General features: G+C 44.6%; 1 protein-coding gene across 2 annotated transcripts in view; it reads left to right on the forward strand.

Annotated features, from left to right (window-relative positions):
- ccdc120a (coiled-coil domain containing 120a) overlaps positions 1-18768 on the forward strand; it is a 58822-nt gene that overhangs the window by 17640 nt on the left and 22414 nt on the right. The window contains exon 1 of one of the 2 annotated variants that reach the window (XM_064300572.1): positions 9383-9723. The exons of the other annotated variant lie outside the window; for it this stretch is intronic. The gene's annotated coding sequence lies outside the window, so the exon portion shown is untranslated. Of the gene's footprint in view, positions 1-9382; positions 9724-18768 lie in introns of those variants that run through there. 2 annotated transcript variants of the gene reach the window in all.

Consider the following 18768-nt stretch of genomic DNA (forward strand, 5'->3'; position numbering starts at 1 on the left):
CAGAGGAAGAGCAGCGTGGGCAAGAACCACCGCTGCGTTTTTTTTGGGGGGAGGTCCCCCTCCCCCCCGCCCCCCTTTTCCAGCTGAGCTGTGTTTTTACACTGATGACATAATGCTGCACTTGTGATACACGCCCTAACGCAGCGGTTATGAAAACACATTACATTACAGGCACTAGACACTCTTATCCAGAGCAACTTGCACAACGTTTTTTATTTAAAAACATTTTTTTTATTTTTACATAGCATCAATTTATACAGCTGAATATATACTGGAGCAATACAGGTTAAGTACCTTGCTCAAGGGTACAACAGCGGTGTCCTACGAGGGAATCGAACCTGCGACCTTTAGGTTACAAGTCCAGCTCCTTACCCATTATACTACACTGCTGCCTCGGATGACCGCCTGGCTTTCGGTCCCGTGTGCTGGGATCACAGTGACCCTCGTCGTCTCACCTCTTTAGTCAGCTGTGTCCCACGATTGTGTCAGGGGCCTGTTGGCATTGCTTTATTTTTTATAGCAGTAGCGGTTTTCAGTTCTATTTGCTTTCGTGGTGCTTCTTGAGTTCACTTTAAATCTCACATAAGCACTGTGCAATTCCACTTATCCTGCGTTTAACATTGTTTGCGGTTTTTTTTTTTTTTTTGGACTGTTGGGGGAATTGGCACTGGGAGCCAGTGTCCCGGCTGCAGTCTCTGAAATTTCAGGTCCAGTGTTAAGTACGAAATCTAACCAGGAAAAAGTATACGTTTTTCCTGGGGCGAGTGTGAACAAGCTGAGGATTAGGGGGAGAGAGAAGAGGGAGGGAGGGTGGGACGCGTGTTTTACTGGATTTCTCCGGGATAAGGTTTAGGGAAGGGGGAGACACTGCCAACTGGCACAGGAATAAAGGAACTGCGTTAAACTTGTCAGAATCAGCTGTTGTGCTGAGATTTCCAGTCCCCCACCCCAGCGTGTGTAAGAAGTTTATTCCAGGGCCTGTCTTAAAAAAAGAGAAAGACTTGGCCACCGCTACTCTTTTGTCTTTTGCTCAGTAAATCTTGGGTTTGTTACGCAACAGACCGGCTTTAAAGGGCAGTGCATCTGTTTCTCTGCCCTTGTGTGTGTGTGCGTGTGTGTGTGTGTGTGTGCGTGTGTGTGTGAATGCATGTGTGTTCGTGCGCATGCACATATGCGTGTATGTGTGTGTGTGCGTGTGTGCGCATGCGTATGTGTATGTGTGTGTGCATGTGTGTGTGTGTGCGTGTGTGTACATGTGTGTGCGCTTGTGTGTGTGTATGTGTGTGTGCCTCTGTGTGCTTGCGTGTGTGTGTGTGTGTGTGTGTGCATGCGTGCACAAATGCATGTGTGAGTGAGTGTGTGTCTGTGTGTGCATGCGCGCGTGTGTGTGTGTGTGTGTGAGTGTGTGTCTGTGCACACATGCATGAGTCTGTGCGTGTGTGTATGTGTGCGTGTGTGTGCGCTTGCGTGTGTGTATGTGTGTGTGCGTGTGTGTGCGCTTGCGTGTGTGTATGTGTGTGTGCGTGTGTGTGCTTGCGTGTGAGTGTGTGTGTGTGAGTGAGAGAGCGGGAGAGAGAGCAATCCGTCTCCAGGGAGCTGCCGTAGAGATGCCAGCCCTCCACTGGGGGCACTGCCCACAGAAGGGCATTTGAAAATCATGCAGTCGCAGACAGCGTGAAAGCAACCGCATTCTGGAGTCTGAAATTGGGTTTTCTCCTGTCAAATACAGAACTGCTGGCATTAGCACTAAATGCCCATATGGAATAGAATATATGAATGTTAAAATGTTGCATGCTAAACTAGGAATGCACATACTTTTTATTTCCTGCCTCATGTCGACATACCCATGTTCTCCCCGCTGCTGGAGTGATACAGCTTTGCTCTCCTGATTTTCATTTACATTCACGCTGTTACGGTGTCCAAGAAGACAGGAAGACAGCATGGAGTAGATTCAGCTTGAGCTTCTCACGCACTGTACTGCTCGCTTCTGTAAGACAGCCTTGCCGTACGCATGAATGTATGTCTAGTACGATGGGGCGGTGATATTTGTTCTGCAAAAAAAAAATGTAGAGAAGCTAAATTAAATTATTGTAAATCTTTTTATTTTTTTTCCCTTTTAGTGGCATTTCTGTTTCATATTTGCAAATGGAAATGTCCTAAATGTCACCGAAATTAAAAGAAATATTGAATTACGAAATATTTAGGGACATAACGTTTAAGGGGCTTTTTCAGCTAATTTTTGGCAAACATCGGTCGTTTCTGTGGTCTAATGGGGAGGCATCGTAAAGCTAATTTCCATATTTAGCATCATTATCTTGGAATCGCGACAAAAGTGTGAGAATCGGGTGTGTCCAAAAAAGGCATCATCAAGTTGTACATTTAATACTTAATAATTGCTTTTAATCGTGTGCATCAGTTGATCCATTCACAGTATGCCAGCAACAGATGGACTGTAGCATGAGGGTTGGCATTAGAAATATGGCCTGGGACTGTTCTAGCTTTATTTTACATGACAACATAAAATAATATATCCTACACTGCAACAGTGACAGCACCATACGACTGTATGTAATGCTGGAGGGGTTTGTTGTGATGCCGTGTTTACAGTATCTTGGGTCTGGGTACAGCTAAAGCTTTAGCATTTATATTACCTCTCACAGCTCTCACAGCCCAACTTGGGCTGGGAGGGCAGTCTCTCTGTAGCTCGCTGGCATACCTAACACCCTCTCCAGCCAACTTAGGCCAAAATTGAAGTTGGCCTGATTTATTTGACCCTTTGAAGAGTCAAGGTTCTAGAACTCCATTGCTTTCAATGTGATTGTTACATCAGCATTGGAGTGTTTGTGATTGTTCAGTTAAGAACATCCTAATCACATATTTGTGATCTTATACTTTGCACCTTAAAGGGTTGCTTTAACTATCCATAAATCCCAGTAAGTGAACAGTACAAGAAGCTTTAGTTCAGAATAGAGGGAAGGTATGGACAGTTAACTGATTAAATGCTGTTTATTGTATTTTTATGAATTCATTTAGTCATTCTACTTTAAAATACAAAGAACCCCAAGTGCTTTTTGATGTGCCCGTTAAAGTAATTTATTCTGCAGGTGTGCTGCCTTTGTGTCAGGCCTAAAATGTTGTTTAATACCAAACCCTTCATCTCCCAAATCATAAAATTTTAAATCTCTTCAAGATAAATCTATTGTAAAACCACATGAAAGTTGTAAAAACTATAGTAAAAAACTACATGCAAAATAAAACCACTTGGAATTGCTGCTGACTTTACTAACATGCTCTAGAATTTGAGTTTGCAAAAACAGTACCAACGTCATGTCCCTTCACTTTCCATGGTTCAAACTAGCACACATGTGGACAGTTACAAACAGCATGCAAGTGGCAGAAATGAACTGCAGTTCCCATGAGCAGTTCCCTGTCGGGCTGTATTTAGGATGTCTGGACCGTGGGAGGGGCAGTTGATTACTAACACTGCTGGAGAGGGTCTAGGGTCAGCTCCCGGGGTCAGCCAGTTAAACCCGAAACACAAAGAGCCATTTTGAATGACTCTGAGGGGGCTTGGCGCACCTGAAAGCCGTAAATAAAAACACAGAGTAAAAAAAAAAACAGCAGTGCAGTGGAATCTGCCCTTTTAGCTTGTGAAACGAACAGGGATGAATATGAAGGTACTTGGAAGTTCTTAGTTCAGAAGGAACCCTTTAATGTGTGAGATCACAAAAGTATGGCTACGAAATTCTTAGTTGAACATTCTAGTGCTGATGTAACAATCACCGCTGGTGACTGAGAGCAACAAAGTTCTAGAACACTGACTTAGAATTTTGAAGAAAAGAAAAAAAACAAAAAACATTCCAAAAAACCGACTCTTCAAAGGGTTAATATTTCAGGGGAACTACCCTATCCTAAGTGAGCTATTTTTGACCGATTACTTTTTGCGAAGTTGGCATGAACAATGAATGAATGTATCAAGCATAGCAGAGTGACCCACTTTTTTTCCGTTACTCATTTCATCTGTGGAGTAGAGAGTCAGTGATTGTCCTTGTACTGTATATTTGTCTGGGAACCCGAGGAAAAAAATAACTGACATTGAGTTTTGACTGTGCAGGTGCCAGCTGTGGTTGGTAAGTCTGTAGGGCGGTGAATTATTGGTCAAGGCCATCGAGGGTAGGAGGGTACTTCTTTTCCAAGGAAGTCTCTGTATCGCTGCAGTAGAAACCTCCTCTGGTCAGCTGGGCCTGTAGTCCTCTGATGCAGTGAATGTATAGCTCAGCTGGTGGACTTCAAAGTAAAGAAAACACCAGCCTCGGATGACAGAAAATGCTTTGGAGATGTACATCTGCTTTCTTGTCTGTGCTATCTGAAATTTATTAAGTCGTTGAAGGGATGAGAGGAGCCAACAGATATTGATTAAAATAAAATGGAATAATAAAAAAAACATATCTGCAAGCAGCAACTACAGGGTCCAAGCACTCAAACTTTGATAATATTTTCAGCTGCATTAACCTGACCATGTGTTTTGATTTGGGGATGTCAACATAATTACCAAGCTATGTCATATTATTACAAAACATTTTAGAATTATAAACCTTTAGGTGAAAAGCTGCACCAGTTTGTTGATGTGTCATTCTGCCATTATACATTGTTGCAGCTTTTCCCCCTGAAACTTTCCAAAGATGCTTCGTCATAATTTTCACATCAATTAGACCCAAGGTACATACGACAAAAATGTTTTGAAGTATTTTACTGGTGGAAAAATCTTGCCTGGCAGATGTTAGGTCCTTGAGGCAAAATTATTCATTGAAAGGACACACGTCTTTGCACAAAATGTTGTTATGCTAGGACAAATGAATCAACAAGGACACGTACAATATGGCGATAAACTCAACGTCTGCTATTTTAGACCCATGTGGTCCAAATACCATTTGTGCACTATTCGTTATGGTCAGACTTATATACTTACATACAATTTAATGTGGCTGGTGTAGGTACACCGAGCACCCCTCCGGTGTGTTGTTTATACCCCTCTCTTTTACCAGCTCATTTGGTTTAGCCATTTGCCTACCAGTGTTGCCGAACGCTGGCAGTCCAGGATGGCTATAGGTAAGCAAGGCCGTGGGACTCCCGTAAAAAAAAAAAAGAGCCTCATTTCAGACCGGCTCATCTTGAGCTGCGGTGGGAATCGGAGGTGGTGTTGATGTGTCGAACAGATGGGGCCGTTGCCCAAACGTCTCCATTTGGTTCCTAAATTATGGCGGGTCTCTCTAAGCTGTCTGTTCTCTACCCCTCTCTCACTCTGTCGCTTTCACTCTCTGTTTAGCTTTCTCTCTCTCTCTCTATGTCTGCCTCTCCCCTGTTTGTATTCTGTTCTGTACTGTTCTATATTAACAGTGAACTTGATTCTGATTTATGACTGTTTCGGTTTCATAAATTTTGCCAGACGCATGCAGCAGGGGGTGTATCCCTTCTCCCCCCTGTCATCTCAGATCCTCAGTCATAACTCAGCGACGTCCTTTACATTACGCCCCCCCCCCTTAATCCCCTCCCCCAATATTTTCATCAGTAACGCCTAGCGGTCCACGTGTGAAGGGGGGGTGGGGAAGTGATCCCATTGATTTGATTAAGCTGCTGCGCTTGCGTGCTTGGTGCCTTGGTGCTGTTTCAGATGTCCACATGCTGCTGTTTCTTTAACCCTTTCATTTGTGACATCACAAGTGCATGTGATTCCAGTGTTCTTAACTGAACATTCTAAATGCTGATGTAAACATCACTACCGGCAACTTAAATCAGTGAAGTTCTAGTACACTGACATAGAATTTTGATAGAACATTCCAAAAAAAACAAAACAAACAAAAAAAAACTGCTCTTGGAATTTTGGTTTCTTTGCTGTCCTGCTGTGGCATGTAAGGTCAAGACTATAAACAACCGCTAGCGTGGAAATAGCCCATTTGATTTTCATATCTTTGTTTTTTTGTTGTCTGTTTTGACAGTATGACATTTAATAAGAATTGCAGCAGCAGATTTGAATCAGTAGGATATTGCCTGGTAGCGCGGTATGATTGTGTCGGTGGCTATTGTGTGGCTCCCGATTCAGAGTGTAATTGATGAATTTCCAGTGGAAGCCACGTTGAGCGCAGTCCCAGCGGAGCGCGGTGTTCTAGGATAACCTTCCCCCCCCCAACCCCCCAACCCCCCCACCCAAAACCCTGCCCTCCCTAAAAAAAAGAAAAATTTCTGCCCAGAAAATTCCAGGAAGGGGCCTGGAGGTGTACCTTGTCCCGAGCGCCAGCTGAACTTCCCCCAATTCAAATTCACACGCTCGGGCCTTCCTCAGCCAAACCCCCCCCCCACCCCGCTCCCGCCCCGCTCCCACACCCCCCCCCTCTGATTCAGATCACAGACGTCCGCACCCCCTTTGCTGTGAAAACCTGAACGCGGTCGCCATGACCGACAGCTGCTGGAATAACGGGAGGGCCATGCTAATTACAGCATTACCGGTATGGTATCATTATGGCAGAGAGAGCATCGTGATTGTGCACATCGAAAGCAGTGCGGTCAGAAATGTTTGCGTAGGTTTTTAATGTTTGTATGCGTGCATGTGGTAATTTTCCATTCTCTACAGCAACTAGAGCCTCACGCTGTATTGGTTCAGTTACAAATTCCCAATGACAATAAAAAAAAACCCATTAACAACAAAGTCGTTAAAAAGCAAAGACAGATTATAATAAAAAAATAGAGACTTAAGAGGCGCAGAGAGACCTGTAATGTGGGGGGGGGGCATCTTCAGAGTGAGCAAAACAAACTGTAATTTGTGGCAGCGATAAAAGGCTCGGACTAAAAGCCGCATTTTGTCTTAATCAGGATGGGAAAGTGGCGCGGGCCTTAATCTGTCACGATGCATAAAGTGTAAGCCGGAGTCAGTGCGGATACACAGCCAATCGCGCGCAGGTACGGCGCATCTACTTAAGAATCACAGCGAGACGCTGTAGTCTATCAGTCCCCATTGCTGTCAGTTAGGTTCTACAAATGCCTCTTTGCTGAACCGACAATACATTTAAATTTCAGCTGTGTGTGTTCAACTATAGGGTAGTTTCTTTGTGGTGCAGAAGTTATATGAAGTTTTTTTAAAAGTCGAACTGAGATGGAAAGACATGAAACTTTGCGTGTCACAAATGGTAAAAGTAAAATAATTTTTTTTTTTTTTAAAGAAAGAGTTGAACACCCTTTCTTTGTTAAGAGGATGATCGTTTCTGGCATGTGATACCGTACGGTCCCTTGGAGCACTTTTTTTTACGAGATGAAAGACAGAGAGGTGAAGTTGAAAAATGTCTTATAGAACTGCCGCCGACCACCTCAATGCGTGCATCAAAAGGAAGCCTCTGCTTTCACTCGGAGTGTGCCTAGTACAAAACCGAAAAGAACAAAAAAAAAAGTTTTAGCAATTCGAAAACACGTCTCCCTGTAAAAGAATAAAGGGAGGGATTTCCAGAGAGGAGGAAATTCATCCAGAAAAAACAGAGGAGTTTTAAACCGTCCTGGAGGAGCAGACCGTGTGAGAATGTGCTAAATTATGTACAGCAGGAGCTAGTGACGTGACGCTCCACATCATCTGTAGTATTTGTAGCGTCTGTTTGCGCAACGCAAGGAGGCCACATGAGTTAAACCGAGGTCATGTGCCTTCATTGTTGGATTCTGAAAGTTAAATGTACCTGATTGCTTCTCCAGATAAGACTCTGGTTGTACACTGTTGGAGCAGCCTTTGGAGCTCAATGCCAGTCACCACAACACTGGGATGCTTTGACAGCCGGTTCTAGGCATAGGCGATTGCAACCCCCCCATCCCCCTACTGTTCTGCAATCTGAAAGCCACCCCCCCCCCTCCACCTACGGACCATCTCACCCCCCCCCCCACTCTGTCTGTTTGTCTGCAGTTGAAACAAACTCTAAAGTGGCCAACAAAGTAAATATGGCCTAAAGTCTCCAAAAGACAAGTGCTGGCCGTGGATTCTCTTTGCTGGTGCAGATATGTGTTTCGAGATATGAAAGGTGATGTTCCAACACAAGAAGTCTGGCCCTTCCATGTTGTTGTTTTCTGTTGTGCTTTACTTATAACCAGGCTACTTGATTTACATAGAGGTAGCATGCGGGTCTGTTTTTAGTTTGAGAGCATCCAGCTAGTTGTTCGGTTGGTTTCGTCACTGACAATCACAAGACCATTGTTACGATTAGAAGGGAGAAGGAAGCACGGATGGAACTACAGGAAGTGTTATAGGGGTTTAATCAGTGAAAATCAAGATGAAATGTGGCTTAGCAGGTTGTTTTCATTTATCCATTATCATACCCGCTTATTCCTAGTTGGGGGGGGGGGGGGGGTCACACACCCCATTCACTCACACACTCATACCTACACCTACAGGCAATTTAGACCCTCTTTGGACTGTGGGAGGAAACCCAGGTGGACACTGAGCTCCTGCTGGGATTCAAACCGGAATAACCAGATTGGGGTCCAGTATAAACCCTTGGGGGACACCAGAACTGATATTACAGCATGCAATATATGGAGCCCTGTGTGTAAATCATAGATTATGTCAAGGAAAGGGCCATATATGTCATGAACCTCTGGTTTCTTAATTAAACCTGAAAAAGTCTGTCAATACTGACAAAACTGAGAGGGTATCTTTAACGTACTATCAATGAGTAGAAGGATACAAACTTATTTGAGAATATTAACCTAATTTTGTGACATTTCATTTTATTTTTCACATTTGAAATAATGATGGTAATTATGATTATAACAACAACAGTAATCTTGAAAGACACGTCCAGCAGTGCGTTTTCAACTCCAAATATCATAGCTAAGTACGTATCTTTAAATAATTAAATCCTCGACAGTCAGTGGACACCTTAACTAAAAAGCTGGTTAAGCGTTCATGTTGCTAAGCACAGTAAGTCTAGATTCAGTTTAATTAACTGCATCGCTCAGTGGTCGGTGCAAAAACATTTGCCTGGGTCGCAATATATTATACATTCCATCGCCGTGGGCATAAATTATGCTACAATGAAGCCCTCGACGGTATAAAGTAAGGGGGAAAGAGGAATCTCAACTCTGTGCACCTATTTTGGACCAAACCAACGAAAGAAAACAAGGGTGATGTACAGACGATTCACCGGGGTGAATAATTAAAAGTACGCTGCGGTTGAGCCAAGTTAAAACAAACAATGGAACAAAACAACGCCTACATATTTATCCTTAAATTGGTGTCTTTTCTTTGGGAGAGGTTTGCAAATATCGGTTACAGAATGTAATGTTTATAAAGTTTGTCTCCACACTTAGTATCCCTTTGTGTTTTTTGGAGTTGGTCTCGTCTATTTAAAGCCAGCTGTATTGGGTGACTCTAACCTGAGAAACGGGGGGGGGGCAACAGGAGTTCGAGATTAGTCCGGTATGTTACGTGGGGCGAGAAGTTTGTTGTGTATTTATTTAACGCTTAATTAATCGCAATTCCATGCATTACCAGAGTTTGCACATTCTGGTCATGTCTTCCGACATTCTACTCACGGGATGGTAAAATTCTGCTGGAATATGACCGAGGGACCGATGCCTGTATTTGCAAGCTAGCGAAAAAAAAAGGTTGGAGCGTTGCGTTTGGACTCCCTCCCCTCTCCAGCGTAGTAATGAGGGTCGCGATACGCCGAGGGAAGGTGTAGAGATACCAAGGTAAGCTTTTATCTCAACGGGAATTGTATAGCCACAAGTGTCTGTACTTCTTTTTTTAAAAATAAAATCGTTCTCTTAATTGTCTGTTGGTAGCGACAAACATTAAGTCGACTGTATTTTGCCAACTCGATTGACATACTGTATTGATGCTTTTTGGTCACAGTGTTCCTTGAATATCGCCAACCCTTTTGTCAAGTTATTACAGGATGTGTGATAGCTCGAAAACCTCACATGCATTATTTTTATTTTGATATCTGGCCTCAATTTTGTTTCGCTCGTTGCCAAATGTATTTGTTACTATCTTTCACCTTGGTCCTCTGAAGCCCGTAACTTTTGTGAAATGTTGCCACGACTTCTAGAAAAATGACCAGTGGCCTAATAATGTCATGTACTGATAACAGGGGGAGCTTGGAAATATGTTGTTTAGTGGTCAAGAGAATGGTGGTGTAAGATGGACCATGCATTTAGCATTTTTGCTCAAAATGAAAGCGTCTCAAATTGTTGGAAAGCTGACTGACTGTCCGTAAAATGCCGGTTTCTTGATATAGGCTTTGTGTTTTTTTCAAGTAGTGCATTAAAAAAAAAACAAAAAAAAAACCTGAAGTATCATGTGGTGCCAGGAAGTTCTGGGCAATTATGAAATTCCATAACGTATGGATTTGTGTACAGTCCATAATTTTCTCTGGTAATGTGCCAGAAAGGCACACATTTTAACCTGGGAACCCGGTGTCTTTTCGGTTGAGGTGGATGTGCGCGAGTGCAAGAGCAAGACGTTTTTAATGATAGGTTTGATCATTTAAACATAGGTCGTAAGTAAGTAGGGTTTTGCGCAACCCATTCGAAGACGTTCATTATCAAAGGGAAAGATAGCCATAGCAATTTTGTGGCCAGTGCACTTGCCTACTGGACAGTAGACCAGAATAATATGCGTGTGTCGTCGTTTTCTAAAATTAAAAGCATTTCCTTGTCTTGAGGTCTGGTCAAGGCATGCAGTCGTGGTATCTTAAGTTCCGAGGAGTTTGCTGAGATGCATAACCTTGACGACTTCACGTCTACTTAACCTTGGGCCCGTAAGCACTGCAATTGGAGCATGTTCTGCTCGGGCCGTGGAGAAATTGCTGATTGGTTTAGGGAAATTAGGGTTATCTTCTGAGCGCATATTGCTGCAGCCTTCCAGCTGGACCGATACTGTGGTCGGAATGTTTTAAATTGCTTCCTTGCGGTCTCCCTTATTGTCAGGTTGAAGACAGATGTAAGGCCACTACGAGAAAGAGTTGAAGACTGTTATTCCCCTGTGAGAAAAATAATACATTGGCGAGCATACTTAGGAGAAATGCCTTGATCTGTGAGCTGTTATAAGACATATAGAGAGCTTGCATAACTTGTTTTCCAAATAATTTCAGATTTTTTCAAATGTTTTTTGCCTCCATAATGTTAACATGATAAATAATTTCACACTAGAGTGAAGTAAAGATCGTAGTGCCAGAAGTGACCACATAGATCAGGACTCCAACCCTGTAGGGTAACCTGTTCAGCAAATAAACAACAATCCTGCCAAGTACAAAACTAGCACTGAAATCACATTTTCATAGTATTAAGTTTTGTGATTTTATTTAAAACTGTGCTGTGATGGCAGGTTTTCAAAATGTGTGTTTTCTTAAGTGCATGTTCAATTCACAAACAATTACCGTGAGAACAACGCTTTCTAAATAATAGGGGTGTGCTTTGACTGTTCAGAAAAAATGTCTTGATCAGTTCAGAAATCAGTTTTGATTATTGGTTCTGTGGGGTTGCAGTGTTCAGCATTTCTTGCACATTTTAAATAGATTCTGTTTGAGAGAAGCACCCTTTAAAATGGGGTTACCTCATCGGTGAAGTACGGCCGTGTCACTTGTTTCTATGTGGCTAAAACTTTATTGTCCTTATTGTCCTTTTCATTCCCCGGTTACCTGTCCGCTCGGAACGCTTGTGTTGCGAACGGTCGCCACGGCGTATCGTTTGTCATCTGTGATGTCATAGTTGATAGTGGCTGTGCAGCCTGGACGGCGGGACTCAGTGGGGGGAAGGGAGGCGTCGTCGCCGCCCCTTCCGTGGAGAGGCCCTTGTGTGTCTGAGGTAACCAAGGTGTTTGGGCAGGTGCCTGGTAACTAAGGTGTTTGGGCAGGTGCCTGGTAACTAGGCCTGCTTAACCCCCAGCTGCCGTTGGGTTGACCTGCCTCCCCCTTCATCATCATCATCGCCGCCTTGTAGGAGTGGGTGAGCTAATCAGCTGCCATTGTGTGGTAGATGCTTGAAAGTGTGCAGTTGCTGTCATCTGTTTCCTGATTCCATTATCCAGAGAGAGATTGTCTCCTAGATTGAAATCAGACCTGGGTCATATACGTACTTGTTTTCTATTCAAATACTTTTCTACGCTTTTACTGATCTTGTCTGGTGTATTGGAACCAACAAAATACTCTCAGAAAAAATGCAAACCCCGCCTTCTGCCTTCACATTGGCAGTCTCAGTTACACCAGACAAGATCAACGGAGCACAGAAAAGTATTTGAATCCAAAACAAATACGTATTTGACCCAGGTCCGATTGGAATTAGCTCAATGGTGCACCCTTAAAGCGATACCAGGAAATTTTGAAAATAAGTTCATGCGTGAAGGTCAGAGAGGATGGGGTCCCATGGAGCCTTATCAAAGAGGCCCAAATCCTTCTCTTAGCGATTTCGCGATTTGCTTAAGAGGTCCGAAGTGTCTTTTGTCGGCTCGCTGGTTAAACATGACCCCGTGTTTGTTCTTTTGTTTTGTTTTTTGCTTGTTTCCTGGAGAGTCGGACGGGGGGGGGGGTCTCTGTTTTGATGTTCTGCAGATTAGGAAGAGTGAAAAAGGCCATGATCTAATTCTTTTGTACACAAAAATGGCACACATCCAGAAATTAAAGAGGTGCAGACTGACATTATGTAAATAATAGAAAATAATAAAAGTCGCGCCCTGCGTTTATTAAACCAGCGTTTTGGCAAAAAATCAGCAAAATCAGCAGATCAGCAAAAAAAAAAAAAAAAAAAAAGACAAGGTTTGTTTTCCAACTTTGGGAAACATCAAATGCCCCCCCAATATTATCATGCCATATAGGGTGGTACTGTTGGTGTCCCTCCCCCTAAAAATCTTAACAGGAAATTTCCTGTTTGTTGTTTACCCCCCCCCCCCCCCCCAACTGCTGAAATGAGATGTACGCGCTTGGTTACAGAACACAGTATTTGGACAGTAACGCACTGGCGCTGGGCAAAGCCTCAGGATCTTCAGGATTCTTCAGTGTTCTGCAGCTGCAGGTGGTTTTCCGATGGATTTATCTTCAGTGACTCATCCTGTCCAGAACCGGGAGGAGCGTGGACCTTTCCACCTGCTGCCCAGAACACGAACGCGCGCGTGCGCTCGCTCGCTCGCCACAAACGTTCGTGTGTCCGTTAATCTTTCTTCCTGCAGCGGGCATTCGCAGTCCTCTGATTGGCATTTTGGGACAGGGGGGTGTCAAACCCAAACCCTGGAGGGCCCGCTGTGTCTGGGCGGTCTCAGTTGCGTCCCCGCACTTAAGTGCCTAATTTAAAGCCCTTGATTGGCTGCAGGGTCTGCACCCCTTGTTCCTGAGGCCTACGTTTTTCCTGCCGATTGAAAGGAAATGAGGGGAAAACCAGCAGAGACCGCGGCCCTCCAGCCCTGGAGTTCCGCTCCCTGTTTTGTGCTCTTATTGCCCGTATGTTGATATTCATACAGCATTTGCATTCTGGGAGCAAACCGAGCGCATCCAAATGCTCGTGGTGTGTGTCGTGTGCATGAGAGTCCTCTGCTAGCTCCCTAATTGTTCCGTGTTTGCTTTAATCTGGCCCTGTACGCGTGACCGTGTCAGCGAGGCATTGGAGGCCTCCCTCTTGTGCAGGGCTTAGTCTTTACTGGAATGTGCTGTGTGTGCGCAGAGCGGGGGAAATGTTTAAAAAAAACAAAAAAAAAAAAAGTGTGCTGTTTTGGGTGAACAGGTGAAATTTGTACACCCAACTGAATAAATAATGAATACAGAATTGAAATGAGTAAAACAGATTTTAACCCTTTGAAGAGTAGGCTTTTTTTTTGGAGTAATATAAAAAATATTTTTTACATTGAGTCAGTGTTCTAGAACTCCACTGCTTTGAGTTTCCAGCAGTGATTGTGACATCAGCATTAGAATGTTCAGTTAGGAACATTCTAATAGTGTCTTTGTGACCTCACAACTTAATCAGTTGAAGGCAGAGCACAGTTTGGAGCTGTGTGATATGAATATGAATATGAGTATTAAGACTAGTGAATGCAGGGCTGACCTCTGAATAGTTTTGAGCAATGTTGGTGCTCTGTGCCATGTGAAGAATTCAGAAAATGGGCTCAGCAACTGCGGTGTGGCATGTGCGCATGTGGGCATGCTTACAGGACAAGTGACTGTTTCTCCATACCAAAAGCGAAGGTTCATTTAACACAACAGTGTTAAAGCATTGCATTGAACTGAGTAAAAATCTTTTCCAAAAAGTAAGGTGGCTTCATTTGTTAACTGGTTGTTATGACCTGAAGTATCCTTTATAAAGACATCAGCCCTTCAAAACAGCAGATCCTGTGCCATACAGTATCTGAAGCTTAAAAAGAAAAATGACCCTCATAATTTAGCAAATGACATCCTGCCTGTGAGTATGCATTACATTCTCTGATATAATTATCTTGGTATTCCTACGTAGTATTTACAGTTTTTTGTTGCTAGTGGCGCAAACAGAATTCTCTTCTGGAAAGGTGTTGGATTGAATGCGCAGTAATTAGGATGTCCCAGCGACAGGTTTATTATTTTTTTATGTTCTTGAGGATGAAGAGTGGTGACAGTGCGCTGACCTGACCCCAGAGAGCATTATGGGAAAAGCTGGCATAAGGGGGGGGGGCCTTCCTGGTTTGCTGTCCTCCTGTGCAGTGCGAGTGTCTGTGAGAGTGAGAGAGCGAGGGGTGGAGAGAGTCGGGGGGGGGGGTGAGTTTGGGGGGGTCGGGGGTCGGGGGGGGTTGCGGAGGTTGCGACAGCAGCAGCTGTGTATACGCACCGCTGTCGCTGACACACTCCACCCGTCTCCGGCTTCTGGCTCCACCTCCTCCAGCTCTACCCCCCGCCCCTTCACTCAGCTGCTGCTTTCTCCCGCCTGCTGTGATTGACAGGCGACAGCCTGGGGGAGGAGCCACAGCAGAGGGGAGGGGCCAGACTGTTGGTCACTGTAGTAGTCACTCTGCAACAGCGCTCACTTCAGACATGGGATGAACCCCATTCTTACTTGTAATAAAAGTAAAATTAAACGGTAACTAAAATGGGGAAATAAAGTAAATATAGTGCTGAATCCTGTAGTTTTCTTATGGTGCTTTGTCCAGAGATATTTGCAGTGTCATCTGGTCTGTTCCGTGTACTTGAAGTCAATATTGTTCTCTCTGGTGCCACAGCCTGTTGGGCCATAGCCTGTTCAGCTCTCAGCCAATCAGCACCTCTCCAGCAGAGTGACGCTGTGGCCTGCGTAGCTCAGTTTGGGCCGTCTCCACAGTGTCCCTGTACACCTGTCTCAGGTACACCGGGACACAGCCAAACCTGCTGGTTTCACACGGTGGGGTACATAGTTCCTCGTTTAGCCAAATACTGCTTGAAGAATGAGATTATAGAGCCGTATTACTGTGTCTAATTTGTTGTTATCAGACTGTGAGTGTTTTCCTCTGGTTGAAATATGTCACTAGGAAGAATTTTCCAGTGCTGATTTGGTGGCGCGCTTCTGTGTACATTACAGACATTGGGTACTCTGGGTAATGTAGTTTGCTTAATCTGTAGTAACTGATGTAAAGTTGCTCCTGTGGATCTCTCCGCTGCAGTAGATGGGACTGCACAGGTGAGGTGTGAGTGTACCTGGCACATGCAGTGTGCGTCACGGGTCAGGGCTCGTGGAAATGAGTTTCGTATTTCAGCGTGTTTGGCTTGGGATCCATTCCAGCATTGTCAAAGATCAGCTGCCCCCCCCCTTCCTCGCCGTCCCGCCTACCCCGCCCCTACCCAACAGCTGTTAAAACAACACCTTGGAAACTGGAGAAACTGAAAGCTCGGAGGGGAAGATGGCCGTGTTGATGCTTGCCTGCACGGTTCTGTGTAGTACATCTGATGGGCGCTTTGTCTGAGCTGTCGGATAAAAATTGTTGTTAAATCTTACAGAGATATAATTACATTCGAGTTTTGTCAACAGTCATGTGCTAATGTAAAATGTGTTCAAGATCTGCTTTCTAGAGGAAATAGTGAGTCATACTAGATAATTGCATATGGGTACATTAGTACCTTTTATTTTAAAATTTATTTTTGCCCCTTTTCCTCCGAAGTTGGAACGCCCATTCGTATTTGTCAGTGGTCCCTGGCGTAACCCCCGCTGTCTGTTCGGGGGGGGGGGGGGGTGCTGTGTGCGTGTGCTCGCCTCCAGAGCACGTGACGTCAGCTGGCTGTCATCCCACCGCCATTGGCAGTTTAACGAGCTGTCCCAGAATGCACCTCGCCCCAAGCTGTTGCGTTTAGCATTGCCCCCCTTGGCTAACGGCTCGGTTCCACGCTCCAAACGGTTCCGGAACCCGCCATTTTAACGTGTTCGGCGTCTCTGTGGGACGGTGTGAGTCTGTAGTACTGTTCCGCTGCTGCTGGGCCCCTGTCTTCCGTCCCCTCGTCTGCTCAAGTAAAGGCGTTGAAGCTCAAACTGATGTTTCCATGGACACCAGGTAGGCTCAGTTTGGGCCAAGCGCGCTGACTTTTGGATTCAAGTTGTCCAAGTCGTCACTTGTGGTTTTTTTTATTTTAATTTTTTGGCTGGTGTCCTTTTCTGTGAGCTCATTTCAGAGGGACAGGTGGACAACACTAACCCCCCCCCCCCCCCCCCACATTTACAACCGAAAAACAACGTGTGAACTGCCCACTAAACGCTCCGTTGTGTTCAGGGGGGAGGGGGGGAGTGTTCTGTTGTGTTGTTCCGTAGGGTGTTGTGTTGAGTTTCTGTTTAAATATGTAACAGCGTCTACTCTCCTTGTGTTCCTCTGTTTGCTCATTTCCAAACTGTATGAGTGTTTGGGCGAGTTCTCACCAAGAACCCGCGTGCCAAACCCTGCCGTTCTTGGGTTCAGTGCCGGGAAAGACCCTCCCACCCTGTCTGTGGGCTTTATGCTTTCAGACTGAATTCTGCACCTGAGTTTAACACTGTGCAAGACCATGGTTAGCTAAAGGTAGCAAAAAGCTAATAAAAATACGTGTCATGTAACACTCACGGAGATCACGCATTTCATTAACTGAACAAAGCTGAACCTCATATGTAGGTTTGGTAGCTAAATGCTACCAAGAGTTTAAAAAATAAAATAAAATAAAAAAATTTTAATCTCTGGTGCGGATGAAGACCGATCAGTGGAGGTGAAGTTATTACAATCTCTTCATCCCTTTGAAATGATTCAGTCATTTCAAAATCCTGCTGGGACCAAATCCTGCTGGGAGCTGACCAGTCACAGTCTGCGACCTTTGACCTTTTGCTTCAGTGTTACAGTAGGTGGGGGGGTTGGGGAGCTTGTGTGTAATGTTTTGGCTGCAGTGAAGATTTAGTGTATGTTTTCTCAGGTCTTTGACTCATGCTGCAAGTGAAAGTTTGCAGTGCTCTGGTTTTGGGGGGGGGGGTGGAGGGGGGGGGTGTAATTGTGCTGGCTGGATAGCCCACAGTTTTTGAATATTCAAATAAGCTCAGATTTGCAATATGTTCTGGGACTACTTTCTCTCTCCACACTGCTCCTATTTAAATAAACGTCTCTATCTCCGTCTCTGTCTCTCTCTCTCTCACTCAGTCTCTGTCGCTGTCTCTTTCTTTGACCTGTCTCCCTCAGTATTGACATGTTTAGTCGATCATGGTGTATTGGGGCTTTTTGTTTTATTTTAAATTTTACTTTTTTTCCCCCCCCAATGTCATGATTTGACTGATGTTTTAATAAAGGGGCATCAAAGTCAAGTCTCTCTCCCTCTCTCACTCTCTTTCTCTCTCGCTCTTCCCCCCTCCCTCTCTCTATCTCTCTATCTCCCTATCTCCCAGCATCTCTTTCTGCACTCTTGCCCTCATTCTCCCCTTTTCTCTCTCTCTCTCTCTCTCCCTGTCTCCCTTCATCTCTCAGTCAGTATCTTTAGATCTTTTTTTGGTCCTCCTGCACTCCCTCTCTCTATCTTCTCTTTATACTGTCAGCCTGTTTCTCATTATCCTTTCCCCCCCTCTTCTCATCCTACTTTGTTTTTCATTTCTTCCCTTTATCCCTAATCCCTCTTTCTTTCACTTTTTCTTTTTTGTTTCAACCTGTACCCCCCCTCCCCCCCATCCACTCCCCACCCCCATCACCTTGATCTCGTCTGGAGTTCTTATTTCTGTTCACCTTCTAGACAGGGGCTATTTCACCTAAATGAGCAGGAGGCGGTGGTGATTTTCCACACGCCGCAGTCGTTTGAGGATTAAAACAAGGCCGTAAAAAGTCCCACCCGGGGCCTCGGCTGCGATACTGCCAGGAGCCACATTAATTTCCACACACACACACACACACATATTTAAATTTTCTATTAAAATTACAGTTTAGTCATTTGGCAGACGCTTTTAAAGCCAAATCGGCCCACGAAAGTGCATTTCGCTTGGTAAGCAAACAACCACAAGAGCTGGAGCGAGACAGACTCATAATTACACTCATTAAGTGCCACCATCAAGATCTGTGAGGTTAAGGGAGAGAAGCGTTTGTTTGTTTTTTCTTTAATAGATGGAAACTTTGGCACTCACCTTTTTTCTTTTTTTAAACAGGTGAGCTTTGATCATTTTGAGGAAGAGAGCCAGTGAATCTGGCTTCCTGACTGATTGGGGTGTGGGGTGTCGGGGGGTCAGGGTCGGGGGTGTAAATTTTGGTCTGCATTGTATACCCCACCAAAGTCGCTGCAGAATTGACTGAGGCTGTGTGCGCTGTGTGTGCATTGGGCAGGGAGG

This window comes from Anguilla rostrata, chromosome 11 (genome assembly GCF_018555375.3).
Source record: "Anguilla rostrata isolate EN2019 chromosome 11, ASM1855537v3, whole genome shotgun sequence".
Lineage (NCBI taxonomy): Eukaryota > Metazoa > Chordata > Actinopteri > Anguilliformes > Anguillidae > Anguilla > Anguilla rostrata.